General features: G+C 39.5%; 1 protein-coding gene across 1 annotated transcript in view; it reads right to left on the bottom strand.

The window, feature by feature from the left end:
- LOC136875910 (serine-rich adhesin for platelets) overlaps positions 1-19,564 on the bottom strand; it is a 171,235-nt gene that overhangs the window by 83,337 nt on the left and 68,334 nt on the right. The gene's annotated exons all lie outside the window — the stretch shown is intronic.

The following is a 19,564-nucleotide window of genomic DNA, read 5'->3' as shown; positions in this document are numbered from 1 at the left end:
ATGAATGTTTTCACCTTCAAGCTTTATGTGGTAGCCAGTATCGTTCCTACTCATTTTCAGTGCAACAGTTTTTGTTGTGCTAAGTTTCATCTGTTACTGTTTGAACTTGGCTACCCATTCATCCAGTCTTCTTTGCACCTCTACCTCTGTCTCTCCCCAGATGAGCACATCATCATCAAACACCAATGTGTGTAGTTCTCCATCTTGTTCTCTTTTCAGGTTTTTAAGAATACTGTCCAGACAGTAATGAATAGCAATGGTGAGAGTGCACTCCCTTGTTGGACACCCTGTGTGGAATATTAAACCATTCTGAATGGCTATCCCTAACATGCAAACAGCTGCTAGTTAAAGTATAGCATCTGGGTGTTGCCTATAATATATTCAGGCATTCCCACGATATGCACTCTATCATATGCCTTTTCTAGGTCTAAGAATACTACAATTACCTAAGTCTTTCCCTCTCTCCCAGTGCTGTTCCAGTAACATCCTTAGGGTAAAGATCAGGCCTATTGTTCTTCTATTGGCTCTGAATGCATGCTGTTCATCCTGCAGGACAGGTTCCATCAGTGGACATAATTTGCAAATAATAGAATAACAAAACTGAGTACTAACTAACAGGTTCACTTAAGAGTAATTTGTATAATTTCTGTGCAAATTTAAAGCAATATAATTGAAGGGACATTCGAATAATTATCACCAACCGTGACATTTTAGTATGTAAGGAATTTAAAATGCATCATTTAACAATGCGCCATAAACTGCAAGACAGCTATTGGCTGTAATTGGTTAATTGATGTACCTCTAAAATCTTGATTGGACTAAATTGGAATATAACTGTGGGCAATCACTTCGCCATTGGACTTTTAATTGCATATTATTGTCTACGAACTTGCAAATGGTTACATTCGTAGTCCAATCTTCAACTGTTCTGCACAGCGCTCCATTGCGGCCGAAATTCAAAACCTGACTTCTGTCCCAGCACTCGACAAGAGCAGGTGTGATGTTGCAGGTCTTGCTACCATTCGCTATGGCAGACAAGAATAATTTGAAACCACTGTAAGGTGATAGTGAAAAGAAGGCGTAGGCCTATATAAATGGTTTTATATTGAAATTTGGTTCTTTGATAGTGTTTTAATTTGAACTTGTGTGTGAATTTGACATGCAACTTTATGTGTGACTCCGAGTGCCTGCAGTTGACTATAATATTTAGCCTTGGAAATATTTTGAGCAAAATTTGTGTAAGTAATTGTTCATCACCAGTTTGGCTTGATATTAACTCCAACAGACATTATCTACGTAAACTACGGTGCATGTTTCTGAAGCGAGTAAAACGCCAACATGTCTACCGTCGTCGATGATTTAAATCAGGGCCTCTCAGGGTGCATGCGCGCGGTGCATGCACTGTGCACGGTGCAAAAGACGACTTGGCTTGGTTGACCAGAGTGCAGACCCCCACTCCTCGATTTCGAGCAATAGAGCTAACTCTCTCTTTCCTCACGCCTCTCTCGCTCGCTCCGCCTGTCTCCCTCTCCCCCACTTGCGCCGTAGCGCTCCAAATCCGGGCTGAGTTGAGCCGAGTATAGCCGAGTAGAGCCGAGCATAGCCGAGTAGCCCAGAGACGAAGCGTTGATCCGAGCCATACCGAGCGGCACCGATGCACAGTGTACGGAGGTCTTGCGCATCGCTCTGCACGCGTGAGATTTTGGGCGTTTGAGAGGCCCTGATTTAAATTAAGAATAGCAAATGTACCCGTGCTTTGCTATGGTATTCTACATTGTATACGGATATCAAAGTAAATTACTGTACATGAAGTGAATAAGATTTTTTACATTGCATGTCTCTTGACGTTATCCGAGAAACAGTATAGGGAGGTCCACAGACGTTTCCAATGTAAAGTGCGAGTTGCGGAGTTGTGATGATAACGACAGGTCCACTTGTATACCGCAATTCACTCTGCGTAACGTCAGTGACATTTTGATGGGTATTTTTTTAGTAATCAGGGGCACCTATTCCTAATGATATAGAGAATCAGCTAAAAGAGTTTTGAAAAAATGCATGCTCCCTTGCCGTCTGCTAGTCAAATCGAGAAGTGAATTATTCATTACAGTGGCACATAGGCGTTGGAGGAGGACCCCATTCCTACTGCCAGTTAAAGTCGATGTGGGGAGTACTGATTACAACAGCAGACGCCCTCCAGCTGACAGTCACTATTGATTTATCAAGTATTAATTACAATGTCAGACACACCACCTTCTAGATTGTTACAAATCGACTTCAGTGAATAAACGTAGATCGACATACGGAAGTGTATGCACGTTCACCTTCATTTACAGAATAACTCCTGCTATACGGAGCAGGATATTGAAAAGCGGATTGTACAGTCAGACGCCTCTGCCCTCATTTAGCGATCTAAATGGCTGGCCCTATGATATTTCCTCGTATCACATCTATTTAAACGTAAGATTGTTTTAGAAATTTTGAATAGGGCAAAATTTGTGTAAGATTTTCACACAGTGAATTACTTTTCACATACTTATGCGACAGCTTCAAACATAGAATTTGGCTCATATATGGCTACTGGGTGGGCCAATATTCGTGTCGAATTTGATGATCCCATCTTTCCTATAAGTGAATCAAACCATCAATTACACGTGTACAAAGTGGAAAATTTAGGTAAATCCAGAAATACAGCCAAATTTAACGAACAAAAAAGCTACAATTTTGCCAAATTTCAATTTTCTAACTCGTCTGGGAGATTGTGCCACCATCTTCAAATAGGGGAGAGTGTTAAAATTAGGACTTACAGGAAACTTTTAAGCCCATGAAACCTATAAGTTATTGTTCTGGATAAATATCACCGACTGTGTTCTTATGCAGATTTGAAACTCCCAGCATGTCCCCCTCGGAGAATTTTGAGAATTTTAGATTTTTCTAGGGATCCTGAAGTCATCAGCTTGTCTGGTACCAAGTTTTAAGTTTCTAAGATTCCTAGAATGGTCTCATTAATTCACGTCTGTTTTCATTTCTATGCCTTAATTTATGTGTGTATATATATATATAGTACGGTATAAAGAGATCGCTCCAAACTGACTTTCATTCATTAATATGGAATATATTTCATCCGCTTCCCTAGTGGTTCTAGGGGCGTCTTACTCCCAAAGTATGTTTTCCAGGTAGTAAGTCATACTTGAAAGTCAGGTGAAACATACACACGTCCACTATGTCTTGTCATTTTTGACAATTTATTTTCTCACCTATGCCGAAGGGGATGAAGTTGGACTTTAAAAATCTGGAATGTTACTATTCATCTCAGCGACCCGGAAAACTATGGATTTGGCAGTATATTTGATTATTTTTACATCTCACTCCCCCCTCCCCCACCCTATAGGGGGCTAAACTTTGATTCTTAAAAAAATCGGGAGTGTCTCAGCGACACCAATAAGAATGGATTTGACACTATTTTCGATTATTTTTATGTCGCAATCCCCCTCACCCCCACCACAAAGGGGGATGAACTTGGACTTATAAAATATCCGGAGACTCACTAATCATCTCAGCGACCCCGACAACTCTGAATTCGACACTATTTTTGATTATTTTTATGTATCACTCTCCCATCGCCCCCCACCACGAAGAGGGCTGAACTTTGAAAAATTCTGGAGTGTCACTATTCATCTCAGCTACCGTAAAACATATGGATTTGATGCAACTTTCGATGATTTTTATATCTCAGCCCCCTGGCCCCCGCCCCTAAGGGTTCCTGGGGGGTGTCTTACCCTCACATGGTTTGTCTCCCGATACTAAAAATTCAAAGTGTACAATTCACCCTGGTGACCTCGAAAACTATGTATTCAACACTATTTTCGATTAATTTTATGTATCACACCCCCTCGCTCCCCACCCCAAAGGGGGATGAACTTGGACTTATAAAATATCCGGAGTCTCACTATTCATCTCAGCAACCCTGACAACTATGGATTCAACACTATTTTTGATTATTTGTATACACTCTCCCATCACCCCCACCACGAAGGGGGCTGAACTCAGACTTTAAAAAATTCCGGAGTGTTGCTATTCGTCTCAGTGATCCCAAAAAATATGGATTAGACACTACTTTCGATGATTTTCATATCTCAGCCCCTTGCCCCCCCCCGCCCCTAGGGTTCCTGGGGGTGTATTACCCCCACGTGGTTTGCCTTCTGATACTAAAAATCCGGAGTGTCAATATTCATCTCAGCGACCCCAAAAACTATGTATTCGATACTATTTTCTATTATTTCTATATATCACTCTCCCATCGCCCCCCACCAAGAAGGGGGCTGAACTTGGATTTTTTTTTTTTTGCTTTACGTCGCACCGATACAGATATGTCTTATGGCGACGATGGGATAGGAAAGGCCTAGGAAGTGGAAGGAAGCGGCCGTGGCCTTAATTAAGGTACAACCCCGGCATTTGCCTGGCGTGAAAATGGGAAACCACGGAAAACCATCTTCAGGGCTGCCGACAGTGGGGCTCAAACCCTCTATCTCCCGATTACTGGATACTGGCCGCACTTAAGCGACTGCAGCTATCAAACTCGGTGAACTTGGATTTTAAAAAATTCCTGAGTGCCACTATTCATCTCAGCGACCCCGAAAAGTATGGATTCAACACTACTTTCGATGATTTTTACATCTCAGTCCACTCGCCCCCCTGACCCTAAGGGTTCCTGGGGGTGTATTACCCCCACGTGCTTTGTCTCCTGATACTAAAAATCTGTTGTGTCACTATTCATCTTAGCCACCCCGATAACTATGGATTTGACACTACAGTAAAACCTCCCTATAACGGACACCTTCGGGACCGAAAAAAATGTCCGTTATGAAGGGGTGTCCGCCCGCGAGAGGTTATGAAACCGGTACCATTAAACATAAGTTGGAACACAATAACCCATGTAATGTATGTGTTAACAATTCTCGCAAATGTACCTTTAATTGTATACTGTATACAGTATTGTACAATATACTGCACTGTACTCACATGAGAAAGTTGTAGATGGGCTGCTGCAGCTGCGATGCATTGTATTAAAGAGACAAAAACACTTCTATGGAAACCTCTATTGAGCACACTGTACACTATTACCGTACACCATGTTAAAATTAAGAACGTATGAGTTTCTGAAACTTCAAATCAGTATGTAGATGTAGCAATCTCTAGCACAGTACAATAAAACATTACCACTTGAAAAAATCCTTAATGTTCGTTTGTTTTGTCCATTTCGGTTTAGCAATGATGTTTTCACTACGTGCAATTAAATCCTGGGTCAAATTTACACCTTTTACATCGTTTTGTTTATAATAGAATTCTTTCAGTCGCTTAACAAAGCCGAGAGCCTCACTGTACGAGGTTATTGACAGCACATTCATTTCCGTATTTTCTTCAAAGTCGTCATTAGCATCACCTTCACTCCCGCTTTCGTCAGAATCTTCATTTTTGTCTTTCTTCCCTTGGATTGACTGAAGAATCGTTTTCGTGTCTCCACTCTCACACTCCGTTGGAATATCTGAATCAATTTCGATATAGGTGTTCACTTGTACATTGTAACCTGCTGCATTAATCAACTCTGGTGTTGTTTCCATGTTGTCAGGAAGGGTATCCGATTCTATTTCGGGATGTCCACCACTAGCGGGAAACCCAGCTTTCAGAAAGCAGTTACGAATTGTTGAGGCCGTGACGTTTTTCCATGCATTGGTTATCCATGAAATTGCTTGGAGAACATTCAGCCCCTTTGTCAGTATTTGAAGGGTTACTTCATTCCCGTTAAGTTCTGATAATATGTGCTTCATCACTAGAGACGGGAATTTGCCTATTTGCCTATTTTATTCCTGTGTTCAGAAACGTAGGCTTTTGAGATATAAATCTGTTTTAGGGCCTTTTTAGCTATAGTTTGGTGGTTTTATTGTGCCTATAAATGCCTATTTCAGTGGTTTGTGCCTATTTGGAGTATACTTGCCTATTTGATGCCTTTTGACTGTATTTAAAAAAAAAAATGATTTTCTTCCAGTGCATTATATTGTAGCTAGTGTGCTCGTCTGAAATATCTTCTCTTTTTTCAATGTCTGTTTACCCCAAGAACAAAAATGGGAATTCTCAGAAGTCACCAGAATTAGTTCTAGGGAAATTTCCATCAGGAGAAACAAGGAACAATTTGACCTCGAAACATTCAACCCCTCCAACCTCCTAGGATATATGCGAGAACCAGTCAACGTCGAACTATGTTGCACAACCCATATGCCCTGTACCTCCCTTTCGATGCGAACTGTTGTACGCGTACGCTTTATGTTCAGAACGTATTGCGATTTATTGTGAAGCAGATGAAGAAGAAGTGCGTTTGCAGCAATACCCAAAGAAAAATCGTCGAAATCCTACTAGTTGAAGTAGTGGATCACAGGGGATCCCAATTTCACTACAGATGGAAGGGTAGTCTGTCAAGCTTGTTGTCAGGAGGTAAGTTCGTTTGTTCCTTTTACCTTTTTTGTGATTGAGAACTATGATCGCATTTCATTGTAGAATATATAGGCCTATTAATTTATGTATTGTGGCAAGTTGTTTTGTTGCAATGCTGTATTAGTCGTGAACTTCCAGTAATTTATATTGCTAAAATGTAAATAATCATTAAATTACTGAACGAGGAGTTAGAACGCCGGTGGCCTCTTGTCACAGAATGGATGAAAATTGAATCGGTATTTTGAACTGTGATTCATTTCCTGTGAAAATAGAGATTTACAACTGAAATGCAATTTTTAAAATTCCCTTTAAAATCGTGAATTCTCTTACACTAAGCCTTCGCGAAACACAAGTTGCAGATCCAATGTAGCCGGGCTAGGACGATGCCACAGCGTATTTTACAAGGTTGCCAAGACTATCTTTACAAGACCAGGCCAGCAAAAAGACCGTTGGTATGGACTGGTGAGGTCCGGTTAGTAACCGTTATGCTTTGGGGTGGGGGGAGAGTAGGGGGAGGCAAAGAGATTCTGAGAGGCGTAAACTCCCAGGTTAACAAGCCTCTAGCATCCCCTCTAGAGTCTTGCTAAATTGTGACAAAAATAAGATTATGGGTGCATGTCACGACAATTTCAAATTACGTGGTGTTTAATTTTCAATGAAGGTGGCGGCCTTGTGGGCACATATGATGCAGGATCTATTGCAGGCAACAGAAAATAGTCTTCATGGCAGCTGACCCGGCTGACCAAAGCCGGTGAATAGAAACAAATAAAATGTTCACAAATCTGAGATTTGTAGTGCCTCTGTTTTCATTCTTCTTCTTCTTCTTGTTTCTGAATTTGGCAGCCTATGGACCACATTGAACCTAAGGCTTCTTCTTCTTCTTCTTCTTCTTCTTCTTCTTCTTCTTCTTCTTCTTCTAATCTTCCTTTCTTTCTCAGATACAACCATTTTGGGTCTACATTTTGGTGGTTTCTCTTGGAATGTTTTGATGCTGTCAACTCGGCTTCTAAATTATTTTCTGTTGTGAATCATATCCCTTGTAAGTCCACTTTCTATTGCATTTCTTTTTTACCTCTTCTACCCACTTCGTCGAAGCTTTCAGTCTAGTGATGTATTTGAATATTTTCTTAGTTATCCATTTCTCATCCATTCTTTCTAGATGCCCATAGAATTTTAGCCTTCGCTTTCGCATGGTGACTGATTTTTTCGGTGTATTTGCAGAGATCATCATTTTTTCTATTCCTAAACTCCCCATCAGCATTTTTCTGTGGTTCTAAAATTTCCTTTTTTTCGCGATCTTGAAGCTCACCATTTTTATTCATTGTCAGGCTCTCTGAATCGTAGAGGCCCTCTGGCTTCACCACTGTGCTGTAGTGTCTAAGTTTCGTTTTCATTCTTCTATGTAAGTAAGAATACTACTTGGGCCAGCTTGGTGGGCCCTTGGCAAGCATAAAGGACAGATCTCTCCTCTACGTTACTCCGGTATCGTTTCACGTTTTTTATTATACTGTTCACCCGGTGAACTCGACGCGATACTGCCAAATATCCTTGAGGATATATTTCCATGTAAATTACTAATTCCCTTGTTCCTACTTTAAGTTTTGTACTTCTAGAAACATCATATCTAATAGGTTTTTTTTTATGAAACAAATGCATAATATATACTAAGCATTATTGCCAATTAGCCCGACTGTAGAAATTTAACACAATGCTGTCCGCTCACGTATCAATACATGTTTCCAAGCACGGTGCTCTGCAGCCGATCACGTATAAATACGTGTTTGTGCAAGTCTGTCTTCTGATGCCATCTAACGGTTATTGAGGAACTATTTGAAGATTATCGTTGATGTGCCTAAATGGTAGAAAAACTACGCTTCTTTTAGTACTGGTTTTGCCCGTTTTAGTGCGTCAGTTGCATTTGTTTTTGCCTTCGAATATCTTCCGTGTATCCATCAATGCTAGTAAACAAAAATGGCAGCCCCGGTAAACAAAAACAGTGGACTGACTCTTGGTGATATACATGAATTATACGCTGATAATTTGTTATATGTTTCCCGTGATTATGAGGAGAGTGAAGATGAATTGTCTAATGATAATTCTAGTGCTAGTGTCATGCATTTATGTGGAAGTGATGCGTTGAATGACACGTTTATTGCACCATGTGAGCAATGACCTGATGCTTCAGATAGCGAAGATGGTCTAGATGTAAGTACTGTTGATAATATTCTCCCTATTTCCGGCAGTGAGTGGCCGAACAGGATATTATACTGTTTTTGGAGTCTTTCTCGTGGATGCCTGGTGTTAAAATTTCGCCGAGTGAACCTGAAAATATAGGTTGTGATGTCAAGTTGTTCATTTGTAATGATTTGTTGGCGTATATGGTGGAGGAATCAAACAGATATCAATACCAGAATGAACCGAAATATAAAATCTCACCAAAAACTTTACAGTGGACAGATATAACTGTGAATGAACCTAAAATTATTAAATTATGATACCGTGCAATAACTCCATGTCTCTGCCAAAACCTTCCGGCCACAGGGGCCAGTTATACGTCAGATGGGCCGGACAGCAATGTGTTAAGATATAGGGACAATGTAATTTATGTCAATTTTATTATTTTTCAGATCAAATGTGAGAAAAATACCACATAGATCAACTTAGAAATACTGCGATGCATCTGATACAACTACAGAAATCTGTATCAACACAGCCTTTCTACCAGTCCACTTTGGGCCGCGACCAACGACCATTTTCTTCAGACCTATGCACTGCAATGTTGGGAACTAATATGCCCCTGTATAAACCGGAGCATCTTCAAATTTCAACAAGCTGCCGGGAGCAATCACCAAGTTGGAGAAGAGTAGCATGCCCCTGGTGGAGTCATTTAGGATTGTGGAAGAAGTCAGGGGAAGTTTTGTCCGAACCTCTGGAAAGGCAGCCGCCGTCAGCGAAATAAAACCAGATGAAGTGATTTCACTGAAGATTTGCCCAATCACTTCATGTGATGTTGAGAGATCTTTCTCTCAGTACAAAAACATTATGCATGAGGGGAGAACAAGATTGTTACCGGTAAACATTGAAACGTTGCTTGTAAATTCCTGTTATAGTAATTGTGTGCGTTATTAAATTATAAGTAATTTTTTCGTGCCTATTTTGTTGCCTATATTACACGTTAGTGCCTATTTAAATGCCTATTTTGGCTAATTTAAGAGCCTAAATGCCTGCCTATTTTAACTGTTTTTAGTGCCTATAATTCTCGTCTCTATTCATCACTAACTGTCTGTACATAACCTTGAAGTTCTGGATCACTCCTTGGTCAAGCGGCTGAGAAACTGATGTTACATTTGGTGGGAGAAAGACGATCTTCACATTTTGCAACTTAATTTTATCCGGATGTGATGCTGCATTATCGAGGAATAATAACACTCTTCGCTTCTGGCGTATCATTTTTCTATCCAATTGTCCTAGCCACTCTGCCATTATTTCTCTGGTCATCCATGCTTTCCTATTCGTTTTCCATTGAATGCCAAACTTCGTAACGTCCATATTTTTAAAACTTGGTTTTGCAGCTTTTCCTATCACAAGGGGCTCCTCCTGTTCTCCACTCATACTTGCACATAACAAAACTGTAAGGCGTTCTTTTGCAACTTTTCCACCAGTACAACGATTTCCTTTGAAACACAAAGTTTTGTCGGTAAAGCACGGAAGAATAATCCAGTTTCATTGGCGTTCCAAATATTTTCCGGAGCATACCCGTCTATGATGGAAGGTACTTTTTCTTGCCAGGTGTCAACAATCTCCATATTAACACTGGATGATTCTCCGCAAATCACTCTGAAATTGATACCATGTCGCTTTCTGAATCTTTCTAGCCAGCCATTCGAGGCTTTGAAATCTCCAATATCTAATTCTGTCGCGAATTCTAACGCTTTTGCTTGTATCATTGGTCCTGACACAGGGACATTCTGACTTCTTATTTTAGCGAACCACTCTAGCGTTGCCTTGTCAATGAGAGCTCCACTACCACTTTGAAACAGTTTTATGCGCTGTTTGTTGCCATTTAAATGCCATTCTTCCACTAGTTCCTCTTGTTTTTTCACAATTTCAGCTGCCTGTGTCTTTCCAATCTTAAACACTTCGGACAGTTTACGCACACCACACTTCTCACGTTTATGATAGTCTATTATGCCTACCTTTTCTTTTAAAGTCAAAAACTTCCTCGGAGCCATGTTTACACCAACTTACTAACGTAAAATTGAACACATCAAAAGCCCACGAGTCAATGAAAAGTAACCTGACAGTAAAGGTACGAATTCCAGCGCTGTCGAGCATGTCAGATCACTCAACTTCCGGAAGTGATAGCGTAGCCTTAGTGTTGCCTTCCAAGAATGTGTACAGCCTGGATCAAAAGTTACGGTGTCTGTGATTCTTGGAAGTACCGCCTGTGCAAAAAGTAAGCGAATACATACTGTACAGAACACAAATACCGAATTTTTTGAAAAAGAAAGTGTCCGTTAAGAGAGGTTTAATTGGAGTTTCTCGTGGCTATGGTGTGTCCGTGTCCGTAATAAAAGATGTCCGTATAAGAGGGGTAAATTAATCATACACAACATGGCATTTAATTACGGACCTAGAAAATCGTCCGCCAATGAGGGGTGTCTGCCGGTGAGAGCTGTCCGTTAAGACAGGTTTTACTGTATTTCCTGCTTTTTAATATATTACCCCCATCGCCCCCACGCCAAAGGGGGCTGAACTTGGACATTAAAAAATTCCGGAGTGTCACTATTCATTTCAGTGAGCCCGAAAAGTATGGATTCGACACTACTTTCGATGATTTTAATATCTCACCCCCCTCGTCTCCCCCGCTCCTAAGGGTTCCTGGGCCGTCTTACCCCCACGTGGCTTGTCTCCTGATACTAAAAATCCGGAGTGTACAATTCACCTCGGCAACTCCGAAAAGTATGTATTCGACACTATTTTCTTTTAATTTTACATATCAATCCCCCACTCGCCCCCACCCCAAACGGGGCTGAACTTGGACTTTAAAAAAATCCGGAGTGTCACTATTCATCTCAGCGACACCGAAAAGTATGGATTTGACACTATTTTCATTAATTTGTATTCCTGACCCCCTCGCCCTCCCACCCGTCTTATCCCCAAGTGGTTTGTCTCCTGATACAAAAAATCCGGAGTGTACAATTCAACTTCGGCAACCCCGAAAACTATGTATTCGACACTTTTTTCAATTATTTTTATAGCTTGCCCCCCCGACCCCCCACTCCTAAGGGAGCTACGGATGGCTTACCCCCATAGTGCTCGTCTCCTGATAGTAAGTCATAAGTTTACCAAGTTTGGTTGAAATTGCTCCAGTGGTTTAGGAGGAGACATGTCATTTACATACATACATACATACAGTAGAACCTCGATAATTCGAAATCGGTTAATTCAAAATCCCACGTAATTCGAAGAAGCTCTCATTCCCAGAAACATGAGATACAGTTTTGCATGTTATTTAAATTGTTTAATTCGAAATACGGATAATTCGTAATTCGAAGTACATTGTCGGCCCCATTACCGAAATTGAGACTTTTAATTCGAAACTGCCTTTACATTTTAAAACAATAGTGTGTTACAGAGTAATTTCAATTCGAAATTTATCCGCGTCATAATAGAACGCGTGTTCCGGAACGTGGAGGGGTAGCTTTCCGCACTTACTCACTTCGGTGGGTCTACAGTACGCTTCATGATTGCCAAGTTGAATAAAATCGGAATTCTTTTGTATTCAACCTTTTAAGGAACGCCGTAATATCATGCAACAGGCAGTGTGCAGGAAAACAGAATGCGCGAACACTGGCTATGCCGACAGTTGACGAAAAAGCGTGGCTCATATAATAAATTCGTAGGCACCGAACAATACTGTCATTGCCGATGAAACTGCATTGCTTTATTTTAATGCGAGCCAAAACGGTCTTATGGTTTTAAAGGAGAAAGTGCCAGCTGGTGAATCGTACAAGGGTCGGGGATGATGGTCATTGTAGTGCGTTGCAATTGCAATGCACATGGAAGCGAGAAACTTTATCCCCTCGTCATAGAAAAGTTCGATAAGCTACAATGTTTTAAGGGCGTCGGGCACTTTCCATCCAGTACAAAGCATCTAAAAATGCAAACAGTACAGATATCCAAAAAATAATGCATTTGTACAGGGGAACCAGCATAATTTATCCTCGTCTTTGAATTGTGTGATTTTTTTTTCTTTCGTTGCGCAGTGATTTATCCAAGTGCATTATTTGAACATTGTAAATGCACCTTGTTGGATACATTTAGGAAATAGTTTTTCCATGGCATTGGAAAGGTTTAAACTGTGAATCGAGGTCTTAGAGTCTTAGAATACTTTGTGACGTGGCAAGTGTTTACATTTCTGAAGTGCGAGAGAAGTGCCATGGCGGGAAATCACACAAGGTTAGAGTCATAGGAAAGTTTGATTTTAAGGACATCGGGTACTTTCTGTGTAAATACAAGGCATCTAATGCATACAGTATAGTACTCCAATGAATAAAGCACTTGCAGATGCGAGTCAGCATAGATTTCTCCTCGTCTTTGAATCGTGCTTTTTCTTTCTTTCTTTCTTTCTTTCTTTCTTTCTTTCTTTTGTTGCGTGAGGTTATATTTGCCAGTGAGATATGCAAGTGCATTACTTGAATACTGTAAATGCACATTTTCGGATAAATTTTGGAAATATTTCTTTTTTCATGGCATTTGAAAGGTTTAAACTGTGAATCAAGGTTAACTGCATGCAGTAACGGGCCTTAGAATATTTCGTAACGCGGCAAGGGTTGGTACTTCTGAATTGCGAATTGGCGGTTAATTCGAAATCACGTAATTCGAAGTCCGATTTTTGAGTCCCAACGACTTCGAATTAACGAGGTTTTACTGTTCATCCATTTTTATATACAGTAAGATAAGATTTTTGAGAGACGTCTTGTGAACCATGAATTCAACTTACTACTTACCGGAAAGCAATGTTTATTCACAAAATAATGTTCAGAAATGATTTCTGTGTGAACGTTTTTGAAAGACTTGTATTTACTTTCGTTACAATAATAATAAAAGTTGTGTACTGTCGAAAACTCATAAAACTTAGTTGAGGTTCATGTACTGGTTCCGCAAACATTCTTAAGGTTGTCTAACTTCCGAAACTTGCAAGGGTTAAAATTAAAATTGTACTGAATCATGGTGATATAATGATGATGGTATGCCAAGCATTATAAACATGAGCCTACAGCATAAGTGTATTAGCTGCTAATACTGATTCATTATATTTTCTTCCTTCTAAGGGACAATGAAGTGGCTAATTTTCTTAATATTATTTTGCCTTGTATTTTCTGGCATTCTGGCCTTGTATGCATTGTTACACCAGTCATGAGACAGTTAGATTGACTTATCTTGAACTTATCTATGATATTTCGTTGCATCTTTCATTATTATCTGTTGCTCTGGTAGCGTCAATTTTTGATGTGGGCTTGCTATTGTTGTGTGTGTGTTTTTTTAGTAAGATCAAAGGGATAAGGTATTTTAATTAGTATTGAGTTTAAATTTGGGCCCTTCAGTGTTCTTGAGGTATTGTACACTTTCTTAATATTTTTTTATTAAGGGTTCCCTCAATCTTTCAATGCCTTAATTAAATTTGAAACAATGCACCGATGTAAACTAAAATTTTCTTGTTATGTAAACGGTAAACATGGATCTGAAAACCCTATTAATTATGAAAATGGTATTGGTTTTTTCTGAAAGGTGTGCAACTCTAATAGTGTTCATGATTTTCTCCTTTTCTGGATGATTTTATTAATCTGAATTTGAGTTCATTAATTTTAAATAATTTAATTATTAATATTTTAATACCTTTACCCAATTATTTTCTCCTTTAAATTTTCTCTCTATTAAATATCTTTGGGTGTTTAACTCATTGGGCCCGAGCCACGGAACCGTTCCGTGCTTCGTCTCAGTGGACCAAATGCTGGACCACAGAACTGTTCCGTTGTCTCATTTTACTACGTAATTCAACTTTTCCTCAAGAGATGGCAGAGTGGGTTGCATTTGTGATTTGTGTAAGGACTCTTTCTTTGCAATGTTATAGGCTCTTTGCTAATATATATCGATAGTGTGCTTGGTAATATTAGTTTGAAGTGGGCTATCTCTCGACTTTGAGATTCGCTTGTAAACAAGATGGCTGCCAGTATAGAACTGATATTTACCGATATATAACCCCTTTTAGGAAGTAATGATGATTAGGAATGTATTCAGTGAAATTAGTAGTAATATTAGTACTAGAGTGAGCAATGCTCCTGAAGAACAAATATATGTGGAAATCGAAGAGGAAATGCAAAGAGAACGCTGTGTCATAGCTCAGCAGGCGGACTGAGTACAGACCTGTGATGCTAATAAAATAAAATGTTTTACTGTATTCCTTGTTCCGCACTTCGTAGTATGAAAGCCTTTTGTTTTCATGTATATTTAAATCTTTAATGGTCTTGTAAGTAAGAAAATTCTCACGATATGAAGCGACACTATATTTCCTCCAAAATAATCCCAGCGCCAATGCAGTTTCAATCCAACAAATATGCAGGGCTCAATGGGTTAAATTATTTATGCTGTTTATGTTATTTCAGGTAATTGCTCTATCCTTTTGCCCACGATCCACCCTCAGTTGAGGTTCTTTTGACCATGCTTTGCCTACATTCCATCACTTTCCAGTACTGTTACTTGTCTTTTGGTCGAGGACTACCCTAAGTAGTTGGCGTGATTTTACGCTGGGACGGCATCTAGGCTCTCTTGTGGTAGTGCTGGCAACTGAGACTGTCTGCTTGTGGTGTTGTGCCGTCATTTGTTTCGTCGTCCTTGTGTTGGATTGTTGGTACACAACAAATTGTAAGAACTATCATACTGATCTGGGAAGATCAAAGTCGAGTAATGATAGAAATGGACTGCAAGTATTGAAATCAAACTTCTCTACTATAGGTATCCTTAATTATAGTGACCTAGTTTGTTCAGAGAGTAGTTGGCACAATAAAGAGGGTGATGTGAAACTGAGGTCATGTTTTAAAACGTTAATTTGAATTACTTATGCTACGTAGTGAAATACAGTACAGGGATAGGAATTTTTTTGGAAAGTTTTAAGTCAGCATTTACAGTAGAAGTCCACTATAGCGAGGACGGCATACGGCAAGAATTCCGTTGTTACGGCAGCTTTTTTTTGTCCCTTGAGAATTCCTATATTAAACTGTGCATTATCCTTTGGTTACAGCGAGAACCCTATCACTAATGCATTTGTCTTTACGAGCGATTTAGCACGAGTTATTTTTTCAGTTACTGTATTTATGCACTCCAGCGATTATATTGAATGCAATCGATAATCTTCCGTATAGTTTTCACATTATGTGTACTAGCGAGCTCTCTCATCGACATTCGAACTCGAAGGGGATGTCGGAGTCTATTAGTAATGCTTGTTAACTGGAGTTCTGTAAACATAATTCGAAAATGAAAGAGAAGATGTTTCCGTATTTTAATGCATGAACATGGCCAATAATTGTAGTTGTTAGAAATAAAGGATGAAGTAAACGATCGCTTAATTTAAATGGCATGTACTGAAATTAAGTAAGAATGTGATACACCTCAAAATACGGCACAGAGTAGATGACTGATTTTAGAGGTTTTATACAGTACAATCTCATTAGGACGTTTCTGCACGGGACAAGGAAAGAGAATGTGTTAAGTAAGAAAAACTATTGAATACATGAATCAGAAGTATCAAACAGGGATATGTGAACACTTGATATGGTTTTTTTTTTTTTTTTTTTTTACTATTCCCGACAAGCGTGCATTTTACGATGTACAGGTACAGTGAAGGATATAGGCTATTTATCGTTTCTAAAGATGAGAATATTACAAGGAATGGAAAATACGAGAGAACAAATATGAAAACCTTCTCCACTGGGGCATATTAAATAACAGTGAGAAAAACACCAGACAAGAAATATAAAAACATTTGCAGTGGGGCAGATAAAAGTATCAGAGCATTATTTACAGATCACACACACTCTTTCTAAAACAAATGTACAATGAAGCCTTATATTTCAGATCAGTGGCTTATTAAACGTCGTTTGCTGGTCACATTCTTCGACCATGAATTATTTGGAGGTTGAACTCGGACATGTGCGAGAGGATTACTTTGACCATCATCTCTAATGCTACAACACTTTGATCAATGTGAGTCGAAACACGAAGGTGTGAGTTTCAACATACGCGCCTTCATTGAAAGATGTCTGTCCACTACTTGGATTTTAATTTTGTCTTCATCACAATTTTTACAGTACCCATTAACTGGGCTACACAAATATACACCATGCTAGTCAATCTCACACGATTATGTTCGTAATCCGTACCTGGGCAGTCACGTGAAAAATATTCGCTACCCTTCACTGTATCACTGTCCGGCACCATGGCTAAATGGTTAGCACGCTGGCCTTTGGTCACAGGGGTCCCAGGTTTGATTCCCGGCAGGGTCGTGAATTTTAACCATCATTGGTTAATTTCTCTGGCACGGGGGCTGGGTGTATGTATCGTCTTCATCATCATTTCATCCGCATCACGACGCGCAGGTTGCCTACAGGGGTCAAATCGAACGACCTGCATCTGGCGAGCCCAACTTGTCCTCGGACACTCCCGGCACTAAAAGCCATACGCCATTTCATTTCACTGTGTCACTCAACACAGAATAAATTTCTAACTTCTGAATGGAATGCAAAATACAGCACAATAGAGGCTTTCTGAGTTATTCGGTAATATCAATGAAAACAAAGAACAAAATTGAACTTTCCAGAGGCTGACGACTTGCTTCCCAAAGGGGTAATCTACCCTGCAAAGTTAAGGAATTCAAGTCAATTTCTATTTTGCGGAACTTTCTTCGACCAGCCTCCTGTTGCAAGGGTTTTAATCTGTGTTGGAAATCATGTTCATTTCACAAGAGATTTTCAGGGCTGGGAAAAATGTGATCCTACTAAGAGGTTAGAGTGAAAATTTGTGACGTGATAAGTGAAGTATTTTTATACAGATTTAATATGACATGAATCAGGACTTTAAATTGGCAATGTGCTAAGCGAAATGCACAAATGAGGTTTCGCTGTATCTTCTCGCATCTGGTTCAATTTTGAAAAGGCTATCCCCATGTACATTTATAGCAAAAAATGTTAGCATTAGGCCTACTCTACTGGCGTTTGAAATATGTAGGTTAAGTTACGTTAAATAATTCTGTTTGAATAAGAAAACTAAAACATTTGCCACAGAAGCCACTAAGTGATACTACTACAGTTTTTCAGAATGAAATTAAACATACGATTTCAAGTTGTCTCCGAATTAGAAAAATTACTGCCGAGTAAGCCACAGTATGGAAATCTGTGAAAACGCAAGTTTTGAACAAACTAATAACCATTCCATATCAATTTTAATGTGTGTGGAGTCTCTCCCCCAAATCTTACGAAAAATTGGATATAACGACAATCCTAAAGCGAGTAAATTGTTCGCCGTTATGAACTCTTGTTATAAGGGACTTCTACTGAAATTTATGTAGGTTTTGCATTCACACAATACTGTGACAGATATTACGTGCAAATTTTATACCATCATCTTTATTCTCATGTTATTTTTGAAATCTTTGATCAATTTGTCAAATTTCACAGTTGTCAACCATGCCTTTCTATTGTTCTTATAATCAGTGAAAATCAATATGTTAAAATTTTTGAAACATCAAGGTTTAGCAGATTTATCGATCACTGCCACCTTCCTTTTGGCATTGGTACAAAATGCAATGATTATTCTGTTCTTGGATTTCTTGCAACCTCTGAGGGTAGCATTTGATATTGTATTTTCAGGATGCATATGACAAAATAAAGCAATTTTATCCACATTGTTCACATCGGTTGCATCATATTTTTTAATGATTGCTGAAAGGTTTCAGCAGCCCTCTTTTTTTTTTTTTTTGTTAGTTGCTTTACGTCGCACCGACACAGATAAGTCTTATGGTGACGATGGGACAAGGAAGGGCTAGGAGTGGGAAGGAAGCGGCCGTGGCCTTAATTAAGGTATAACCCAGCATTTGCCTGGTGTGAAAATGGGAAACCACGGAAAACCATTTTCAGGGCTGCAGATAGTGGGGTTCGAACGTACTATCTCCCGAATACTGGATACTGGCCGCACTTAAGCGACTGCAGTTATCGAGCTCGGTGGCAGCCCTCTTGTACAACCACCAGGTCAACTTCTGATGTCTCACTATGCATCACATGCCGCGTTTTCCCACAGCGTCTTTTGAAACAAAATAGCTACCCACTGCTGTATGCCAAGTCTGTAACACCTAATTTGTCAACAAGAAACATCCTTAACCACCTCATTGGTTGCAGTTTCATTTCGAACATTGACTTGGGATATCCAAACAACCAAAGCTTCTCCTAGCTTCTCACACTTCTAACTCTTATTGCCTAAAGGAGATGTTTCATCCATCTACTTATGTTTCTTATTTAGAAGGATTCCAACACTTTGTCTGCTTATATGCCCACAACATTGAAAAATGGTCTGTAATATTCTGCTGACTAGCAGGAGGACACTTTTCTTTATAAACATAGACTTCTTGCTTCTCTCTTACACTTAATATTGTTCGTTTATTCATTGTAGAAACTAGCATGCAAAGTGCAGACACGTCTGAAGAACAGAACAGGTCTAGGTGAGCTATTGCTAAGCTCTTTACCCTCAAATTGCTTTGACAAGGGCTCCTAAACTATTCTCAGAAACAGTCCACAATAATAAACCACAAGGAAATGTCTGGTGTATGCTATGATCATTCTTCCGTAACAGGTACAGCAAATGTCTTGTGCTACACCACTCAATATTATGAGGTACCAATGAGGGTTGGTAGCACCTAGCCTGTTCACATTCCTAACGGATTAGGTTTAGAGTCATATTTTTATTTGAATGCAAAGTCACCGAGTTCATGCTTATAATTTTAAATCAACAACTGGCGATATGTCGA

This window comes from Anabrus simplex, chromosome 6, assembly GCF_040414725.1.
Source record: "Anabrus simplex isolate iqAnaSimp1 chromosome 6, ASM4041472v1, whole genome shotgun sequence".
NCBI lineage: Eukaryota > Metazoa > Arthropoda > Insecta > Orthoptera > Tettigoniidae > Anabrus > Anabrus simplex.
Note: the sequence above shows the minus strand (reverse complement) of the source record. Positions and strands in the feature narration are given on the sequence as shown.